At 44.6% G+C, this 12,684-nt stretch overlaps 1 protein-coding gene across 12 annotated transcripts in view; it reads right to left on the reverse strand.

Annotated features, from left to right (window-relative positions):
- Positions 1 to 12,684, reverse strand: part of PITPNM2 (phosphatidylinositol transfer protein membrane associated 2) — a 124,794-nt gene that overhangs the window by 80,510 nt on the left and 31,600 nt on the right. Inside the window, exon 1 of one of the 12 annotated variants that reach the window (XM_084217373.1) lies at positions 2,240 to 2,364. The exons of the other annotated variants lie outside the window; for them this stretch is intronic. The gene's annotated coding sequence lies outside the window, so the exon portion shown is untranslated. Of the gene's footprint in view, positions 1 to 2,239; positions 2,365 to 12,684 lie in introns of those variants that run through there. 12 annotated transcript variants of the gene reach the window in all.

The raw sequence follows: 12,684 nt of genomic DNA on the forward strand, positions 1-12,684 counted from the left end.
AGAGATCTACAGAAAAAAAACCCAGATCTGGACAGGAGATAAAGCAACTAAGTTGTGCTGTCTGACAAACAGGATAAGAAAAGCAGAAGGGTAGACTGAATCTGACCTTTGTGGGTCAGTCACATTTTCCATGTGCTGCTACAGATCTCTCCCAGGGGGAGGAGGGGGCAGCAAGAGAATCAATTCATAAAAAAACCCATCAGTGTTTACACAAGGTAGCCAGTGAGAAATGATTATTTTACAAATCAGAGTAAATCTTCTATCACTTATCTGGTCAAGAGGAAAGTTTAGCATCACCCTACCGATGTTTTGGCGTTTGAAGGTTTTACACATCTCAGAGTCTGAGAACAGCCAGGCCCTTCCATCACACAAAATAACAAGCATTCCTCCCACTCTGAATCCAGAGGCACTGAAGGGCACCACAGCAGCTGAGTTCACAGAGCACCACAAGAGCACAAGCATTTCTTTAGCCAATAACAACAACATTCAAAACAAAGCTACAAATATAAACTCAACCTGCTTATGAACCTTCCATTGCTTAGGAAACAAGTTTTATGCTCTTTAGCCTTACTGACCTTCCTGAGCAAAAAGTCATGAAGAGATGCTGACATGAGGAATCAAAGTTGCTGCCACCTTGTTACCTGGACACAGGAGCCATAGACTTATACCCCAGAGCCTCCACCCCATCAGCATCTCCAAGCAGAAAGGAATCAGGTGTTTATTAAGAATAGCTGGGTATCCAAAACAAACAGGTTGAAAATATGGATAAACTTAGTACAGCTTAGGGAGCAACAACAAAAAAAAAAAAAAAAAAAGTGCAAGCCCCCCTGCTTTTCCTGCTTACTCCTCTCACAAAAGCTTGGAACATCTGCAGGAACTGCCTCTCCAAGTATATCCAGAGTTTACTTACTATTTATTCCCAGGCAAATCTCAAACCACCAGCCCTTGCCAGAGCTGTCTGAGATGACCCCGTGGCTGCCCCACCTCCAGCTGCATTCCCGAGCGTTCCCAGGCTGCAGGTCCTGAGAAAGGTGCCAGCCAGGGCCCTCCTCCTCTGCAAACGCTGCTTATCTCACCTACAGCCAAGAGCTCTTTCTTTTCTGCTCTAAGGCTACTCCCAATCAGAGTAGGGAAGATGAAAGGAAAGCAGATACAGAGGCATGGCTGGAAGTAGAAGTAATTAGGATGTTGGAAACCAAATCAAAACAGAAGATACAGCTTTTAAGAAGTCCTCCTCTATTAATCTCAGGCTCAAAGAGGGATAAAAATGTTTCTATTCCAATGATGATCTTTGAAGAAAAAACTCAGTATTTGGCACAAAGAGTAAAGGTAACTCTCAAACTGGAGAATTAAGCAGTATTTACATTTATTCCCATTTCCTTAGCTAAGCCAGGTACGATTACCTCCAATGCATGTTTCCATGCACAACTCAAAAATCAGAAATACCCCTGGTCCAAATCTAAAAGAAGGACTTGAGACACCATAGGCAGGTGATGCTCCCCATAAAGAGCAAACACAGCAATACTGTCATTTTCTTTGAAAAGCTGGTGGTTTAGGGTGGTTGTTTTTCCAGGGATTTTTGTTTAATGCTACACTTTTTTCTTTCTACCTTTCTGCCTAGAAGAAAACAAAACAAACCTCTATGACTAATCCTTCACTTTGCCAGCTGACAGAAACCACGGTGTTACCACAGCACATTTAAAATAAAATTACAATTTTAAGGGGAAAATGTAGAAGCACATTCTGGTCCTTTGCCTTCCCCCTCACCCCTGAGCCCTCACCCTGCACTGACATCCCCCATAAGCAAGGGCTGGAGCTGCTCCCTTTGCTTGGGGGAAGCCTCAGCACCCCAATGATTCCCTGACTGGACAGAAAATCCACGTCAGGACAGAGAGGGAACTGCTTCTGCCACCCAGAACTGGTGTGAGAAGTTGCCATGGAGGAAAGGGAACTGCTCAAGTGTCTTGAGGTACTGCAAGACACTACAGCCAAGCCAGAGGTAATACAGAAGCAAATTCAAGCGCTCCCACAAACCTGAAGCTTCCAGACAAGAAATTTCAGTAATTACTAATAATATAATTTTCATGCAGCACTCATCAGCAAGAACCAGTTCTGTCCTCACAGCAAAGAGGAACAACAAAAGCCACAAACAGTTACTGAATTAGCTTATTAAGATCTCTGGGATTTTTTTGAACCTTCATAACCATCAAAATTGGTCTGAATGCAGAAACATGATTACAATAAAAAGGCCCAGATGTCTTCTGGACAGATCCAACATCATACTGCAGAAACCTCACACTGAGGAATCTCTTCTGAGGGATGAAGGCTGCTCCTCTGGAGTCACTGCCCATCCTGGTCCTTCACAGGAGGCACTGCAGCACGGGAGGAATTTCAGAAGCTGCTACTCCAGTTTCAGACATGCTCCTCTTTTAAAAGAGCACACACTTATCAAATGCCAGGCGTGGCCAAGCAGACCGGCCAGGGCATAGCACAGTAAAACAAACAAGCAAACACAAACAAACAAACAAACAAACAAAAACACCTAAGAGCAAAAAGAGAGCCCAAAGGCTGCAGCTGATTTTCCTCCTGTGGCTGTCACTATTTCCCATCAAATCACAGCCCTGTAAGGCAGAAAGCCCAACCTCCATCAGATGCTCTGCTGGTTAAGAGCCAGGCACAGGCAAGGTGACCTATGGACCAAAACACACTCGTTTACATCAAAAATTTAACCTCTGGGATGAGAAGATCAGGAGGCCCGTCCTGATGGTGTAAAAGAACCAATCACTTCATCAGTGAGGTGGTCCTGAAGGGAAGAGAGGCAAAGCAGGACAGAGGCTTTGTCCAGCTCTGCAGAGCCCTTGGCACTGCCGGAGGCAGAGCCAGGGCAGCAGGAGGGGAGAGGAGCCCTCCGGAGGCCGCAGTGCCCAGCCAGCAGGAGCAGAGCCAGCAGGACAGGGCTCATTCCAGAGACATTTTTAGCACAAAGAGGGGAAGAGCACAGCAGCTCTCCTGTACTACTGCATCCACCCAGTTTCCAGAATTTCCAACTCTGTAATGATATGGTTCCTGGAAGAGCTCTTCTGACTGGATCAGAGGACATCTCATGAGCACACCCTTGGCAGCACCATGACCATGGTGTGGAAAGACTCCTGAGTGCATGATCCAGGCCCTCTGTAATTCAGCTACATCCCCCTTTTTTAGCAGAGGTGAGAGGCAGCTGTTTTAAAAGCAGCTTGCTCTTACATTTGTTTTGCGTTTGAGGGGTTTTCAATATTTTTTTCTTTGTTACCTCCTTACAATAGTAAAACAAACTGCTGGATTTTGTCCAGTCCCAATATTGGTTGTGCTGCTGAGAAAGCTCATATAGCAGACCAAAACTCAACTCAATTAAAGATGAAGCATGGACTCGGTTTTCTTTTGAGCAGGAAGGACAGAGACTCCCCAGAAGCTTCACCCTGCACTAACCAGGTTTGGCATTGCCCAGACACACTTGCTTAGGGAATTTTTATGCAGTGGAAGAAGTGTTTTTCCACAGCAACAAATACTTTATACAGCTGTCCAAACTAAACCACCCATTTGACAGGAGATTCAGCCCATCCTTGCATTCATTCATTCTCTGAACCATGCCCTTAAAAGGAGAGTATGTTATTCTTTTGCATTAAGCAAAGCTGTGTTAAAATGTTTGTTTCTGATGGAACAGGGAGACAGACACCAGGAGGAAGCAAGCTGTGTCTGAAGAGCAGAATTCCTGGCAGATGGGTCAAGAGCAGCAGCTGTGTTCACAGAAAACACACACGTCTTTACATACTTGGGGCTGCCATGTGGAAAACATCACAACGAGGTTCACAACGAGGGGAAAAGAGACTGTTTTTGACAGCAGGTATCAGGATGCTGCTCTCCTGAGCCTCTGCAGTGGATGCTGCAGATGGATGTCTCATCGGGCAGGGAAAAGGTCAACATTAATAATGGAGCTGCACCAGTTCGTGACAGTCCCAGAAATATCATGAAGAGATACTGATCTTTACTGCAGTGTGATCATCACATGCATGAGAACAGCCCCACCTGCCCAGGACCAAGTTGAGCCACCAGTGCTCCCAATCAGGTTTGAATTTCCTTGGCAGCACCCTGTCCCTGAGCACTTTTCTGCCACTACCTACACAAGAGACCTGCAAAGGGAGAACCAAAAAGTGGCACATCCTGGCCTCTGTCCTTGCTCTAAAGCAGATCCTTGTGCAGGGATGACCAAGGAAGACTGAACCTGAGCAGCCAGAGCCCAACGAGACTGAAATCAGAGTTCACACTTAATAGATAAATGACCCAATTTTAGAGTGCTCATCACGCACCACTTTGTGCAGCCAATTCAAAAAGCAGCTCCACATCTTCTCTGCGAGTCAGGCAAAGGGCTGCTGCTGGATTTACTAAACTGTGTCATGGAAAGAGCTACAGATGCCTTATCATTGCTGAAATGTTACAGAGATAAGGTCCGTGTGTCAGCTGCCTCCTGGAAACACAGCTAAGGGCACTTTATGCTTATTCTGAACTGAAACCGGTGCATCAAATCTTTTATGCTAACGGGAGCTCCAGACACCCAGCAGAAAATGAGCATCAACATTGCCACCACATACTTTGAATTGCCCTGGCCTCAGCAGGCTCTCTCTAGCCCTTCTTTCAAGATGTTTTAAGTGGATTATTTTCCCCAAGAAGGGCCAGGGAGACACAGAAATTGTTACAAGCAGAACGAGTAATGAGTTTAGCAAATCCCTTATGCCAGTTACACTTAAACTGCTGCCCTAAACACACTAGGTAGTAACAGTAATTAAATAAGCAACAGCATTGTGCTCCAAGGATTTTATCCGCTGAAGGGCTGGAAAGCACTTGAAGCCTTTGTCAGGAAAGCATGTAGGTGCAGCTTTGTTCTCTGCTCCTGGTGAGGATGGAGAGGCAGCTCTCCATTTCCAGAGGAGCACTACACAGGTTAACAGCACTCTTGTTTTCTCCTTTATAGCTCAGCGATAGAGGGGAACACAAAGTGTGATGTGAGCACCTGGTGAAGACACACAGGAGGGCTGCAGTAAGAGGAAAAATCATTGTTTCTGTTGCAGATGCCCTCAGCACCATTTCAAAAAAACTACCCTGTCAGGATCAGCAGAACTCAGGAGATCATTACCTCTGGATGCTGAACTTGATTCTTCAAGGCAAGTCCCTCAACAGAAACACACCCTCACCCTCAGGGGGACCAGCAACCAAAGGAAAGCTGTTTCCTTCATCACATATTCCACAGGGTCATCTCCTCCCGATTGTTATTCTGAGGACTTGGTCCTTCAGCTCTCTGCTATTTATGCACATTGTTAATCTGAGTACTCCGAGCATTCACGAGTCCACAGATAGGACCTGCTCTATTCATAAATAGCAGAGCTCCTACAGGGAAAGATCCCAGGATTAGTCAGAGCTATTGAGAGAAGGGAAATTAGACAGCAGGTACAGAGAGAAAGCCTGAGTGTGTGTGTTACATATTTAAATGACACTGACATTTCTTCAAAGCCTTACTGGGTTTTTCATAGGTTGGGTTCTTTGGGGTATTTTTGGTTGATTTTTTTTTGAAAGGCTGCAGTTGTAAAGGAAAAATTCTTACAAAAAAATGATCAAGCAGCTGTTATTGTCACAGTGGGAGAGGTTGAATACCATATGATTAATATCCAAGCTTACTGTGGAACAACAAGAAAGAATGGCTAAAAGGAGAAGGAAAGTCAAACTAGGGAAAAAAAAACCAAATAAAAATCACTCACCCAATCCATACAGTTTAGACACAGAGCATATTGTCATGAGGGACAGAAGAGAGTCCCCACAGCTGAGGAGGGACCTGTGTGATGTGCTCACGCCCAGGAGCAATGCCCATTTTGCTCTGTGCTCAAAGAGAAACGTGAGGGAATTCAGGCATCCTCGAGAGCTGGGCCTGGCTGAAGGAAAACACAAAGCTCCTGCTAATAAATCCCTTAATTTATTAAGATAACTTCTCATCATTGAAGAGAAAGAAAAGCCATACCCCTGGAAACCACACTCAGTGAACACAGCAACTAATAAATACAAAGGCAACTCAAGAAATGTATGTTGTTATATCTTCTTAACTTCTTGCTTCATTAGCTGAACTGTAAATTAGCATCTTTTTCCTCTTCTGTGAAGATCTTTTTTCCCCCCGCCCCAAAACTGATATAGCTTCATTGCTGTTCCAAGGATTTTTCCTCCTCCTCAATCTGAGAATTAACTTGTCACTTAAAGCCCCAACCTGTGAAAACACACATGGACAGAGCTTTCCTGATCTCAAATGCAGGTAGGTAACACAGTTCTCCTTTGTGCTGCTTCAGGAGAAAAAAAAAAGAGAGAACACAAGACCTTTAGAGAAACCCTTTTCTTGCTCTACCAACCACCTGGACTAAAATCAAGCTCTGCCAATCCTCCTCATATTGGTGAAAGCCAAGCCATCCATCCACCTGCAGCATCCCACTGCACCAAAGAGACTTTTCTTCCAAAAGCACCCGCTCTGCATTTTCATCCTCTGCTCTACATGGACACAAGAGCCTCTCTTCAGCCTAAAAAAATGCATAAATAGTTACAGGTTGAAGAACATGCAGGCACAGCAAAATAAAACTAGCATTTCTGACATTATTGTGCTGGTGAGTCACCAATTCATTCTTGTTTGTCAGGTCCTGTAAGGACCAAGATCTTCAGAAGTGGCTGAGGCCAACTGAGGTGGCAGCCAGGCTTGAGCCCAGATGCCCAGAGCCAGAAATGCCTCTTCCCCCTTTAACTGCTGGCTGCCAACAAAAGCAAGAAGGGATCAGAGAGGAACTTCAAGTGACAACATCCCCCTCTCCAGCCTCTCTCCCAAATGCCAACTCCAGCAGCATTTCAGCCAAGCTCAACACTGCCCACCAGTTCCGTCCCTTTGGGGAACCGGCTCTTCCCTCACAAAAAACCACCAAGGTTTACTTTCTGTCCCTGCAGTTTTACAGACTCAAAGGACCTTTGGCAGCACAGCCAGGAGCCCTCTCCACAGGTGGCAGGACTGACAGAAGCCCAGACCCCTCGGAACAGCAGCAGAAGATCAAAAAGCACCATCCCAGTGACACGGAGCAACCCAGGCTGTGCAGAACAAGCTCGTCTCAAGCTGAGGCACAAGTGGTTCAGGGAATTTGTTTGCATAGCTTGTCCTTCATTAAGATTCCATGGGCTGGGATGCAGAGGGGAAAATCAGGGATGTATTTGTACTAATGGCAGGGACCACAGCATAATTTGCAGTCTCTGTGCCTAAGGCTCACACGTATCACTTGTATTGAACACTTGCTTTATTTCCTTTATTCTTTCTTCCCAGTTTTTCTCTCATATGGCAGCCCACTGTGTCTTTCATACACTTTCACCTTCTCCCCTACCATGAGCTCTGTTTGAACAAGGTTTTGCAGAACAGAAAAATCTGTCTCCTGCTGGAACTAGCCAGATCTGACTCTTTTGCCTAAGAAAACAATGTCCAAGTATAACAGTAACCCTCCACAGCTCAGAGCTAGGATAGTAGGTGATCAATAATACCAAAAACCCAAGTCAGCAGGGACCAAGAGTCAAGTTTCTAATCACTAAAAACAGTTACCACAAACTCCTGTTGCTTTGCAAACCTTAATCAGTTTAAAAAGAACCACCACAAGGGGGATGGAGCTTGTGCAGTGGGCAACAGAGTTTTCTCCAAGTAGGAACAGAGGTAAAGTATTCAGAAGTCCCATTAAGGAAGGAGCAGCCCTTTGATGTTTAAGTGACTTCATGCTTTTGGAAAACTGGGCTTGGTCACATTGGTGATCCAGTATTCTATAGAAAAATTGTCGTTCTGGTGCTTAAAATCTTGTGTTTTGAGGAAAATTCAGGTTCCAGGATAGGGCTGGAGCAATAAAACCTCACAGTGAGCAGCTTGAGTTTCCTTTGCTAATCATCCAAAGCCACTGTTGGCAAGGAGCATGACAGGCTTATCCAATGGCTTCCATAAAAGATTGCTCACTCACTGCTGCACATTTTGAAAGGGCAACCCCTTCTGCCTCGCCTCTCTTTCACTGTTATATTTAAATACATTAATATTTTAAACTTCTAAAAGCACAAGCAATTTATCTCTTCTTTAAAAATAAATAAGGTGGGGACTGTGATCGTATTTAGAAAGCTGTACCTTCTACCTACTTTCATGTAGATAGAAACATATTTCAATGCCCCTAAAGCACACAGAAGGTCAGTCCAAAGTCACAAGGGAGCTGCAATTTTGGATGCCCAAAGTGACACCTTCTTTTAAAAGGAGCAGTTTTAAGAGATAAGCCTGCAGCCACCTACTAATCTCCTAAAAACAGAAAGGAACAAACAGACTTCCATCACTCCAGAGAAAAACTTCCTTCCATGTTTGACAATAAAAAAGATAAATAATAATAATTATTATGATAATTAAAAAAAAAAAAGAGACAGGAGACAGACAGACATCTGGGTTATGTTCTAAATGTAATTAGAAGCCTGACAACAGGACAGAATAATGTCAAACAAATTACAAGCAATGTGTTTTCATTCACAGGGTGACAAGTCAACAGGCAGGCAGTTAATTTTAAGACTGATTATGTACCAACTCCTTAAATAACATAAACACACTCACCTCCACGGAAAGCAACAGGGAGTCCAAACACACCATCGATCTCCCTGTGGGAGGCTGAGCATCTCAGCTGTGTCTGGGAAACGAGGAGCGTGGATTTTAGGGGGGGGGTTGTTTGTTTTACAAGGTGCTGGCATTGCTCAGTGGGTGCCCCAGCCCGTGTACCTTGGATCCCAGTCTGCTGGGGCTCAGCTCTCACTGACACGGACACATGGAAGTACACATACAAAACCACACTCTAAGGTCCTGCCCAAGGTGATTGCCTGTGGGAGGAAAAGCTGTGTGGTTCCTAACAAGGGCTTTTCAGGCCAGTGCCCTCACAGCACCTCAGATGATTCCTCACCCAGGTTCTCCAGCACTCCAGGACCCCACAGTGTGCAGGCAGGGAAGGGCTCGGCCATCTGAGCTCAGGTGAATTTCCAGGGGCTGAGGCACATCCGCTGCCCACTCAGGGGCTCTCAGGTGTCTGGTTTGGGCAAACTGTGGCATGTTCTTACAGGAAAGCCATGGCTTTCCTTCCCACCATGCCCAGGCAGCTCCTGGAGATTTTCCAGCCTGGACTTGCATCCCTGCTCCAAGGGACCCAATCTGCTTCCCCCACCAGCACCTGCAGGGACCAATTTACACAAAGCTTCAACTTTCTGAGGCGCTTCAAAAACACAACAAAACAAAAAACTCCAAAAATCCTTATCGGCCAAGTGGCAAAGGCAGAAGATGCGCAGCCTGGGGAGAGAGTGATTGCAGAGAGGAGCTCTTCATTTTCCTGCAGCAATAAGAACCACCTATTTGTTTGAGTGATGGTGGCTTCACGAGAACACCAGTGCAGAGCCAAGCGACGACAGCTCTGACGTAAATAGAGGGAGAAAGCAAACAGAGGCAGAGCAAAGCACCGAGCAGGGATGGGACACGATGGTGGAGACGCCAGGCTGCGAGGAGAAACAACGCAGCGAGGCAGGATGACAGATGAAAAAAAAAAGGTTACAAAAGCAGAACAGACTAGAAAGGCATTTATAGGATAATAATCCTTGCCTGTGTTTCTAATTATATCTGTAATAGTTAATAGCTGAAAGGATTTTAGAAGGCAAATTTACTTTTTGTCCTCTGTGCCATTTTCTGGCGGCATTTGCCCCAAATGCCTGAAGACAATGGTTGGTTTCAACACCTACTGATGTGTGTGTAGCTGGGGTGAAACTTCCCAGGGAACTCTGCAAGGGACAGAGGAGAACTGGTTAAATCCCCTCACCGGGCAGGGACAAGCTGGGCAGCCCCTGTCAGTGGAAATGCAGACTAAGCAGCTGCAGTAATGCCAGGAACCTTTTGGGGAACATTTTAACAAACTACAAAATGGTCAAACAGCACCAGGCTGCAAGTTAGACATTGACACCAGATGCTCTGAATAAATAAATACACACACAGCTGTGGAAGGGCTGTGCTGCAGGCTGGTGGTGTCACTGGAACGATGACAACCCAAAAGAACCATGCCTGGAGAGTAGAGGAATCATCTGGTTAAATTTCTCTGGACTCTTCCAGTGTTCCTTTTGAGCTTCACATTACCTAACACATCTACAAGCTTACAGCTGTGAACAAATTCATTTAAATTAGACTTCTGAAGCATGAACTGCCCCAAATTACTCAAATTTGAAACAAAGAGGAAATAATAGGTATTAGATTAAATAGGTAAAGATACATCCATTTTAATTGTAGAGCTATACAGTGTAGAGTACACTGGAGAGGAAAAAATACTTAGCCTATCTCCTTGGGAATAGTAATACTTAGGTTTAATCTGTAGTGTTGTCACTCTACAGAGATGAGGCACACAGAATTTTTATGCCATGTGCCAGACTTCAAGAAGTCAACCCAAATTCCAGAACACCTCTAACAATAGTCAATCAGGACAAACATCATAACTGCAAGCACCTTCAGTTTGAAAATACACAGATATGATGATAACTGCAGCATCACTAGCAGTGCACTCTGAGAATTAATGTTGCTATCCAAAGGGAAGGGGAATGTCTTAGCACTCGCTCTCTGATGCATGATTCAGGAGCTTGAAACATTTGCTGACACCTAAATCTCTGATTAGTGTCTTCCACCCAAAATGAAGGGAAGGGAAGGGAAAGACTTTTGGAAAAGAAAAATTATGCAGAGATGTTGTTGTAAGAGTTCTGAATATTTCCAGTAATGCTTCAGATGCTGCAGTGAGAGATCTTACCCAACAGCTTTTAGAAATAAGGCGGTGATATTTAGCATCAGCACCTTCCCCAGCTCAGCATGCTGAATGCACATGGAGAGAGAAATCACACAGCCTTGGAATAGTTAAGTGTTGGGGTAGAGGGGGCTGGGGGTGATTTTGGGAGGGGTTTTGCTGCCTTTTTTTTTAATTACTTGTAACTGAATCAAACCGGAAAACCATCCCAAGAGCAGAGCCCTCACAAACCACCCTGGACAGCAAAGATAAACACACTTTGGGAAGGTTAAAAATTGGTCCAACATACTGAGCAGACATTCTGGACATCTCTGACATGTTTGAGTGTCAGCTGAAGGGGCTGAATCCCAGACTGAGCACGAACAACGTGACCCAAGACTCCCCACAATGCTGCCTTGGGAGCTTTGGTGCACCCAGGATATTCCTGCTCTTGGGGAGGGCTCCTTTAACTGCTGCTTTCCAAAGCTTATGAGCAAAGAGCCTCACTGCTCTCTAGAATCACAGAAACTTCCAGGGACAGGGCAGCCACAGCTTCTCTGGGCAGCCTATTCCAAGCAACTGCCAAAAGTCAGAGCCCAGACTGAGGCCAAGTGAGAGCCAGTTCAGAGCTGGCATGGAGTGGCTGGAGGCACCCACAGCTGCTTCCCACAGCTGCTGTAAAAACCATCAGCCCTACCGTGTTGCACCTGCAATTATTTTAACAATCAGCTTTGGAAAAACACTAAGTAACATTCATTCCTCCTTTCTCATAAGAGTACAACTTGTACTGAGCCTTCCTGTTGCTAAAGAAATATTCCATTTAAGAAAGCAGCTCACTATCAGTTTAACAAGCAAGCAAACAATGCCTTTGTGTTGCTATGCCTGTTAACCTTTGATTTACAACCCCGTTGGTCAGTTTTGGTTTTGAAATTAAGATGTTTGTGTGCTGAAGGGCAACAGAGTTCACACCATTAAATTAACATCTGCTACAACTAATGTGCTACACGAGAGTCAAAGAACATGTACAAAGCACCATAACCAGGTGAGTGAACATTAAACAGCCTTTTGCTGAATAACTTAAAACATTAAAAGATCACAAACATCTGAAAACAAAGCTCATTTTTTTGCACACATTTTTGGTAGAAGAGTCAGCTCCAAACAATTTGCTTTGTGGTGGCTGTCAGGGGAGATCCAAGTGAGATTCTGGCTGTGCTGGGGAACAGATGATGTGGAAAACAGAGGCTTCCAGGGACAGACAATTTGTTGACCCCATCTGCAAGTTATTATAACACTGACTGATCTCCCAAAGCAATTTTCATTAATAAGAAGTTTCCAAGACCTGTCTTTCTCCCCTCACACCCTAGAGGAATATTTGCATGAGATTCCTAGAGACCAATCCTTCCCTCTCTCCCTCTTTTTTTTTTTTTCTCACCGTGGGTGAATCAAGCTCAGTAATTTCTTATGCCATTTGGGTAAAAGAGGAAAACAATCAGCAGGTCATATAGCATCACTTCCCTGCATGAATTCCCTGTACATGCTCTGCACAAAGGTTGTGGGATTTTTTTATTTATGTGAATCTGTGGAGCTCACTGCTATCACAGTCACTTCTGCAGCATTTTAAAAAGGCAAAGGAAATAAAAGGCATAAATTACCTTCTAAAACAAGCACCTTTTTTTTGGTGCAAAAGTCTTCAATGAAGAAATATAAAACACAATTGCAACAAGAGCTGAAATTGCTGCTTTAGACTCTAATGGCTTCATAACAGTAATTAAGGCTTCTTCCTGACTTCATAACTATGTCATAATGCATTTATCAAAAGCACATTACCACAATG

This window comes from Fringilla coelebs (genome assembly GCF_963513975.1).
Source record: "Fringilla coelebs genome assembly, chromosome: 17".
NCBI lineage: Eukaryota > Metazoa > Chordata > Aves > Passeriformes > Fringillidae > Fringilla > Fringilla coelebs.